Genomic DNA, 9,309 nt, shown 5'->3' on the forward strand with positions numbered 1-9,309 from the left:
GCAAGGCAGTCACATGAACCCCCTCCCCTCAGACTGCAGCTTAGGCCCCTCCTAGTTGGGAGGCCCCCGGGTACAGCTTGCCTGGGTTCTGGGTCAGGTCAAGCCTGCAAAGGGAGCGAGGGGGAGCCAGGAAGGAGTCCGGCAGCTCTGGTCCTGGTCAATCTTGCCCCTGTGTCTCTGGCTGTCCTGCGTGGTGATTTGGGACAGTGGGGGATGTGAACAAGCGTGCCCTTCTTCAGGTTAAAAAGACTTTCAAGACCGAGTTCCAACCTTTTGTGCACACAGTAAGCCAGGGCTGCAGCAGTGAGGCTCAGACATCGCGGCCCCTTTCTCCCTCTGAGCTGACATGATGTCAGGAGCGCTGGTCCTGGGCAGTTGTGGTGACACAGGAAGTCTGTGTGAAGCGCGGAGTGGAGGGACTGTTCCGGGGAAGCACCTCCATGGCCAGCGTGACTCAAGCGTCGTGGGCACTGGACACAGGGTGGGTGAAAACTGGAACTGCCTGGTGCATTTGAACTTGGCAATAAAAGAAGAGTTACCAGAAAGGCTGGGTGTAGTTCCTCAGTGCTAGGGTCAGGATTCATTCCTGGGGGGTGGGGGTCGAGGCGTGCTCAGCTGGTCCTCCAATCCGCCTCCAGCCCTGGGATCCCTTCAGAACTCGTGGCGGAGGGGGGGGGGGACGACTCCCTAACTGAACCTCGGTGGGATGGATACTGGTGAGCATGGTGGGTGCCAAGGACAGCAGGTGTCTGGAGAAGGGAAGTGAAGGCTTCCCGCAGAGAGAGGGAGTCGCGTGGTTCAGAGCCTCCGGGCCACCAGGCTGAGGCCTCCTGGAAGCTTCTCACTCGGGTCCTGGTGAGGTGCAGGAGAACTCAAGTTCGGCCCAAATGATACAACTGGGCCCTGTTGTGCCAGGGCCACGAGGGTGCCACCACAGATGGGCAGGCCTTCGGCCAGCTCCCCACTGGCCCACCCTTGAAGTCTAGCCTGGGGAAGCACCGGGATCCCTTCGTGGGGGGTGGAGCTTTATGCTACACTTGGCCTGGGCACCCAGGGCCCGTCCTTCCAGCAGCCCTGCCTATGGGTGAGAGGGCACCCTGTGTCTTGGTGACTAGAACAAAGGGTCTGCTGGAAGGATGCCTGGGGGGAAGGGAGGGGAGGGGAGGGACCTTGCGAGGACAGGAACAGGGCAAGCCCCCAAGAACTGTTGATCTATGACTCCCCGAAGGCAAGGCCGCGGGCTGGGGTGGGTATGGGTCGGGCAGGCACTTGCAAGGGGGAACAGTCTCGGTGCGGGTTCAGCAGCCTTCCTAGGGACCCAGGCCTGTGGTGGCTGAACCCTGGATTATTGGTCCTGAGCTCTAGAGTTACTGACAGTGGTCTATAGACAGGAATGGGTGTTGGAATCTTCTGGACTCCTTGTCCAAAGCCAGAACCTCAGCACCCCTACCACACCCTTAGACCTGGTCAGATACCCACCCACCCTCACACTCGATGATGACAAGCTGGAGCCTTTGCAAGAGCCAGGCCTTCTTCATAGGGCTCCCCACCCCAAGACATTCCCCTCGTGCCCACCCTCCAGGTTCAGACAGCTCCATCTCTACAGCATGGTTCGAGGGCACAGTGCATGTGGGCCCTGCCCCGCTCTTGGCGACCACAGGGGCAGCGGCAGCTGCTGCTGATGTCCACTGTCTGCCCTGTGGTCCTCACGGGCTCCCAGAGGGAGGGTGGTCCTGCTCACAGACTGGTCTCCAGTGGTGGCCCTCCAGGAGGCCACTTCCCAGCAGCTGCTGGAAACCCCCTGCCCTGTCTCCCCGTGGTTCGGGGGTGGGGGGAGGGGCGGAGCAGTGGGAAAAAACCTTCAATGTCCAGAGTGCTTTTCTCCAAAAGAAGACGGCTGAGTCACCGAGCTGGGACACATGGGGCTTCCCAGGAGCCCCCCAGCCCCTCCCAAACCAGGTAAGCCAGGCCCTGCCCCTGGGCTTTGGCTCCCAGCAGGAGCAGCTCTCCACCCAACCAGGGAGCACTGGGAAACAAGCACCCATGGCCATCCGCTAAAGGCAGCGTTGCAGTGTACACAAGACAAGCAGACCATACCACGAAAATCCTTTGCGACAGCTGGTGCTTCGGGAGTCCATGGTCAGGCCTTTCTTATGAGGCACCTCTGGGCGGTTCAAACCTCCAGTCTGGCAGTTTGCTGCACCATCCAGCAACTGCCCACCTAGGGGCTGACACCAGCCAACAAGACAGAAAATGACGGCAGACGGGAGCTGCGCCCCCACACATAAAGGCCACCACTGGACACACACAATGCAGTGACCAGTGCCTTCCCAACGAGGCTCCTCCCACCCACCACTTCCGTCCACAGTGCCCCATCGTCCATCCCCACCCTTCTTCCCAGGCCCCCCCAAACACACACACACTGTTGGGCCTCTGGGCACGTCGCATCCATGGGACCTTTGGCATCTGGCTTCTCTCCGTCCCCAGGATGTCACCCCTTCTATGGCTGAAGAGTACTTTTGTTGATCTGTTCACCTGTCGGTGGGCACTGCAGTCCTCCGACCTCTCAGCTTTTGTGAAAAGTCTTGCAGGGAATCCGTCTGTCCATTTCCCTTGACCCTCTCCACGCGTCTGGGGGTATAGACTCCGTCAGGAGAGACCGGTCCCCGGAGAAGGACGTCGTGCTCGGTAAAGCAGATGGGCAGCAGAAAAGCGGGAGGCCCTCGGCGAGGTGGACGGACACGGGCTGCAGCGATGGGCTCGGGCACAGGCGCAATCGGGAGGCTAGTGAGCTGGAATGACGCCGTGGCCCTACCGAACGAGCAGCACCCTTCGGGTGAGAAGGGGCTCAGTGACAGCGGGTTTGGCTTTTTTATTTCAGTGGTCGTTCTAATTACCCCCCAGCATGAGGGCCATTTCCGGTCCCTCCTGATAATACATTCAGAGTGGGTGCGGCACAGCCTGGCACGCCGTGCTCAGCTCTGGAAGCACTCTAGAGTGGAGGGCCGGGGAGAAAGAGGACGACCGTCCAGGGGATGGTGGACGCGGTGGCTGCAACAATGAGCTCCAACGCAGCAACCCTTGTGAGCACCCTGTTGTCCAAGGTCACGAGGAGCTGGTCTGGCAGGCACTAGCAGCAGCCTAATCTTCCTCACCAACTTCCTGAAGAGCAGCCAGCCTGCCTCCCGCGGCCCTGTTCTCTATCCCCACCAGCTCCTGCAGCTGCAGAGTCCGGGCACCTGAGCACTCCGGTCCCCAGCTCTGTCCCTCCAACGCCTTCGATGTGCTAGCTGGTTGACATGGTTCTGGTAGGACTTGGCCAATGACTGTGGCCATTGGTGTTATTAGATGCTTTCTATCTAGTTGGTTCTGACTCATCATGATTTATAGGCAACAGAAGGAAACACCACCAGGCCCTGCGTCATCCTCACGGCCACTGTCATGCTGGGCCATCGTTACAGCCACTGAGTCAGTTCATCCCCTGACAGTGTTCCTGTTTCTCACTGACTTTCTACTTTGGCAAGCAAGATGCCTTTTCCAGGAACTGGCCTCTCCCAATAACATGCCCAAAGAATGGGAGACGGATTCTTGCTTCCAAAGAGCACTCTGGCTGTGCTCTCCCCAAGACAGATGTGTGTCCTTCTGGCCGTCCAGGGTACTCTCCGTTTTCTTGGCTGGCACCATTCAAAGGCATCCAGGCTTCTGGTCGCCTGTCGTTGACTCAGTGGTGTGTGCCTATAGACCCAGCTACTCCGGAGACAGGCTGGCGAGCCCCTTTGCGTACAGGAGTTCTGGGCTGTGGGTACAATGACGATCAGGTGTCCCCGATAAACTCGGCATCAATGTCGTGGCGAAGAATAGAAATAGGTGTTTCCCTCCATCCCATTCTCAAGGGGCCACCCTTGTTGGCACAGGGCCTGTTTGCTTCCTGTCTTTTGTCTGTGCACTTTAGCAGTTGAGAGCCATTGTCTATCCTGCTGTTGGCACTTGGCATCTACGTCAGAGTGTTTTCTGTATGACCGGCCACTGCTTAGCAGTCAGCACGCCCCACTGTGCTGGCGTTCATGTTGCTGTGGTGCAGAGCCAGGACAGGCAGGCTTTCTGATGCCCGCAGGGCCACTTCCTCGTCATTGACAGGTTTCACCGGAGCTTCCAGACTCAGCTGGGCCAGAGAGAAAGGCCTGGTGATCTATTTCTGAGCACCCAGGGGAGCACCAGAAGAACTAGATGATGCCCAGCCTGCACTACCAGCTGCCCTAAGAAAGGCCACATTGGAAGGGCCTGATAGCGAAGGAGAAAAAAAAATGTGCAAAATTCAAAGCCATCAAAGGAATCAGGTTTACTGGTCAGATAGAGACAGGTGGGACACCCCCCCGCCACTCTCACGCCCACTCCTACCCAAGATGATGGCCTTCAGCCCCCCTTTAGGTCTGGAACTGAACTCTCTGTGTAAGGTCAAAGGGGCAACATTTCCCCCAAGGACCACCTGCAGAGGGCCAGGAAAGGGGGACAGGAAGGGCCCGGAGGAAGCGGGATGTGTGATGGGACATGGAGGCGCTGGCAGGAGACCAGGTGAATCAGAATGTGTGTGATTGTAGAGTGTAAAGCTGCGACCTCCTCTGTAAGCAGGCCCCTCATTCACAACAAACTGTAAGAAGAAAGAACACCCCGTGGGTCCCCAGTGCCCCCGGTGCTGTGTCATCGGGAGGACCCGGTAGCTCAGGCAGGCCCTCGGTGGGAGGGACAGCCAGCATGGCCAGAACGCGTGAGGCTTGCAGTGCTGCTGCTGCTGTTCAGGAGGCCCTGTCACCGCCAGAGCCAGGCCAGCCCTGCGCCAGCTCCTCCTAGCGACAGCCCTTCCAGGTGGGCACTGGCAACCCCCTTCACAGGTGAGCCACGCGTGCGTGACCCAGGGACACCCAGCTCTGGAGCCCGGAGTTTAGGTCATAAGCCCTTTGCCTTCAGGGAACTGGGCTCTGGGTGCTGGCAGGGCCCTCTCTGCGCCCTGTCCCGAGACTTCTCAGGATCTCCTGGCCGTCGGCTGGGGCAAACGGGCTGTTTGGGATGGAGCCCTGAACCCTGGGTGCAGCAGCCTCTGGGCCTCTCTAGGGTGCCTCTGTGGGTGAGACTGAAGGTTTCGACTCCCCTCTGTGTCCCAGGTTCTCCCTGAGTCCAGGGACCAAAGGAACCAGTCACCTGAGACTCCCGGCAGCCCTGGGCACCAAGCAGGGAGGAGAGGCAAAGCTAAGCCCTAGGAGACCCTATGGTGAGTCACCCACAACAGGACTCCAAGCCATGGTCACAGTGGTCAGCTCTGCTGGACAAAGAGCAAAGGTGTGACTGAGGGAAGACACCATGCACACAGCCCAAGCCCTGGGACTGTCAGGGTCTCCCAGGCGTGCGGAAGCCAGGCGGTCCCCCAGGGGGACCAGGGAACTGATGCCTCTGATGGATGGCACTGGTGAGGGGTGCTGAAAGTACCTTCAGGACTGCGGGAGCAGGCAGGCTGCCCGGGGGAAGCACAGGCAGTGTTCCTTAGATCTTGGACTTTGGACCTGTGGTCAGTAGGGCCGGGCCACTTCTCTGAAGGAAATCCCCAGGCAGCTCAATTCCTAGAAGGAAGAGCCCCACCCAGCAGTTACCTGCTGGCACAGGTGCCTGAGGCCAGGTGAGTCCACTACCAGGGAAGGAGGGAGTGGCCAGGCTGCTGGCTCCGCATGGCTACATCCCTGCTGTGGAGGCAGGTCTGGGGGGTGGGGAGGGCAGGAGGTGAAGAGGAGGCACAAGCCTCTCGCTCACCCCACCCCATCCCCACCCTGGGCCACTGACCTTTTCTGAACCTCGGTGAGATCAGAGTCCTGGGAAATGACATGGCGAGCTCCCAGGGTGCCTTGGTCTGCGCTGCCCTCCACGGGGTGAATTTCGGAAGCAGATCACCAGGCCTTTCTTCTTAGTGTGCATCAGCCTGGAAGAAGTTCTACTAAACCTTGTTCCGCAGCAAAGCAAGCCAGCAACCATTGCTGTGTGCATCAAAATAGAGCCCGTGGGGGTGCACAGGGCCTGGGCTGGATCCTAAGGGGAGGAGGCAGAGGGGGCAACATTGTAAGGAGAAGGGCTATAATAGAGAGATCTACCGTGCCCCCTACGAGCAGGGGCAGGAGACGTCTCATGTACTTTGGATGTGTTCTCAGGAGAGACCAGTCCCTGGGAAGTTTGGTAAAGTACTGGGGAGAAGGGGTGGGTGACTTCAGGGTGTAAACTGGTCCATGACTAGATGCTATTCAGGGATGATGTCACTCTCTCATGAGAAATTGGAAGCCCTCGCAGCCTTGTGGGTGGCAGTGCAATGGGGGTAGGGGGGGTGAGATAATTGTCTAAGGTCTGCATATTTGCCCCCCCCTGCATTGCTGCCACCTCAAACCACACACACACACACACACACACATACACACATACCCGCTTCCTGCCAAAGATGAACTCACAATCAAACTTACCTCCAGAGAGTCCAAAGACAGCTGCTATCAGCCTGAGTTAGCTGGCACTCGCCTACGAGCCCCCCTCCCCTGCTACTGGGCCAGATCTCAGATACCTGTGGGGGCGTGGGCTCGGCGGGGCACTCAGGAAATAGGGGGAGGGCTGAGTCTCACCCAGGTCCCCGTGAGCAGGGAGAACAGAGCAGCGTCTGAGACTTGGTGCAGTTCTGAGGGTGCTGAGCCTGGCCGTGCCCTGCGGTCTGCAGGTAGGGCACAGGCACCCCTGAGTCATCAAAGTGACATCTGGTGGTCTCTCTGTTCCTCATCTCTGGACCCAGATGAAGAACGCAACACTGGTGGCTCCTAGAAGTTGGTGGTTCAAAACCCTCAGCCACTCCTTGAGGGAAAGATGAGGCTTCTGTAAAGACCACCTAAGAGCCTCTATGGGGCAGATCAGCCCTGTGCTGTTGCTAGGAGCCCCGATCTACTGGCTTTGGATGCATAGCTATGGACGCAAGGGTCTGGGGGGCCTCCCCTCACGTCTGTGGAGCCCAGTTGACCATCGTGAGACAAATCTCCAAGAGCCTGGGGTGGCCCGTCGAGGGGCCCAGGGGGGCAGGTGAGAGGCCCCTGTCTTTGTGGGGCCGAGGGTTGGTTGTGACTCAAGGTGACCTTCCTAGAGCAGAAGGGAGCGGAGCCCTGTCCTCCGTGTCAACGGGGATATTTGGGGTCGTTTCAGCCTGGTGGCACCCTGGTTCCCACTGGTGCACTTCTGCTACGGGACGTTCTTGTTACCGGCGGTCTTTCCTGACAGCACGCCGCCCTCATGTCTGAGGATCACTCCGGCTGTATTGCTGCCAAGAACGATGCGTCCGTCCTCCGCTCCACGCTCAGCATCTGCACCCCCTTGGCAGTGACAGGAGCCCTTTCTTGGTGCTTCCTCCCCGAGAAGACTGTTGGCAAGCGCTGGGAGGGTTAGGGCACCCTCTTTACAGCTCGCAGCATTGTCATTGGGTGCTGCTGTTCAGCAGGGGAGAGGAGGGCGGGCTGTGATCCTTACAGGAGTCTGTGGCCAGGCCTTTCTTCCTCCGACTCGGGCGCGGTTAGCAGCCGAGCCCTTACCCATGGAGCCCCTGGGGCTTCTTTAAACCCTGGAGAGCATCCTCTGGCAGCAGATTCGTTCAATGCACTAGAGTCGGATTTCTTTAGTGCCCTCTCTATTTTTTATTTTGCTATTGCATGAAGTTTCTTTAAAACAGTTCTGTTGGCACATGCTGGACCAGTCATCCAACTCCACACCTCGATCCTGTGGGGAAGGATCCCACCTTCGTCGCCACCACCCACCTCGGCACGATTTCTTCTTTCTTGTGCTCTCCATGACCCCCAGCCTTCTTCACTGGGTCTGTGGGTGTGGACTGTCTAGGTCACAGGTCCTGTGCTCCGTGGGACACCCCGGACCGTAAGACCAGCTCAGAGGAGGCGCCAGGGAGAGCTCCTTCCGCGGGCCAGGGCCACAGCTGGCAGGCACGGTGCTTCTGGGGGCTGAAGAGCCCCGCTTGTTTTCTAAAGGCAGTGCAGCCTTGGATTGAAATTGTGCTTCCCAGGCCTCCCTCGTGCCCTCTCAGGAGACGGAGGAGGGGCACAGCCCTTCCCTTGGGCGTGGAGAGGACACCATGAGAAAGTGCGGGTGCCCACAGCTAATGGTCGATGAGCTGGTTACTGATGAATGAAGGGCTGGACCTGCTGCTGTGTCCTAGGATCCTGGCAGCAGTGACTGACCCGCGCAGATGAATGGACAGGCGGGAGAAATGGACTAATGAATGAAACGCTTGGCCACTTGCCTCCCAGCCCTGCAAGAGCAGGTCCCAGCCCTGGGAAAGGAGGAGGAGGGGTCACCCTCGCCTGCTCCTGGCAGCCCCAGCTCAGGGAAAGGTCAGAGGTCAAGTGATGGTATTCCCCACCATGGCCTTCTTAATTACTCCCAACGGCTCCCCTGAGTCATCCTCCCTCCCCATCCAACCCCCAGCTTACACTTCCTCCCCAGGTCTGGGCCCTGTGAATCAGGGCTTTTTAGGGGAAACCAGGCCCGCAGGGTTCAGCTGAGGCTGGGACTGGGGAGACCCTCCTGACTGCAAAGGGCAGCGGCCTGCTTTGACAAGGAGACTCCTCCCCAAAGCTGGCGGGGTGGGGGCAGTATCTGAGCAGTCACCTCCACCCACAAATATTACTCATTCATCGGAGCCGTCCCCAAAATAGAGCACTCACAGAGCCGGGCGCTTGCTGCCATCCCTCAATCTGAAGTCAGCCCTTTTCCACTTGCAACCAGACAGCCTCCTAAAGCCTAGGCTTAGGAGTGGGAGGGGGTGTGTCTCTCCCTCTCTCCCAGGCTCAGAGAGGGGGTCTCTCCCTCTCTCCTGGCTCAGGGAGGGGGCATCTCCCTCTCCCAGGCTCAGAAGTGGGGGTCTATCTCTCTCCTGGGCTCAGAGCAGCCACGAAGCCAGGAAGAGCAGGGGCCTCTGTCCCCACTACTTGGGCTCCTGGGCTCCTGGGCACAGTGAGGGGCTGGGGACAAGGGTACAGTGAGGCCAGGAGTGTGATGGTGATATCGGTGGTGGAGGGAGGCCTGTGTGGCTGGTGATTCCTGGATGGGGAATTTGGTCTCTGGGGACTTCCTGCTGTGGAAGGTGAAGGAGGCTTTCTTGGCTCTTGAGGAGCCCTGTGGAACTGGGTCTGATTCGTGCCTTCCACCCATCGTTCCTTCCATCCAAGGTGTCCCTCTGTCTGAGGGTCCTGCACAAAGCGTCATTTCACATGAAAGCAGGAGGCCATGGGCGGG

Source organism: Echinops telfairi, unplaced genomic scaffold, assembly GCF_000313985.2.
Source record: "Echinops telfairi isolate 266 unplaced genomic scaffold, ASM31398v2 ScPeMD7_5;HRSCAF=22, whole genome shotgun sequence".
NCBI classification, from domain to species: Eukaryota; Metazoa; Chordata; class Mammalia; order Afrosoricida; family Tenrecidae; genus Echinops; species Echinops telfairi.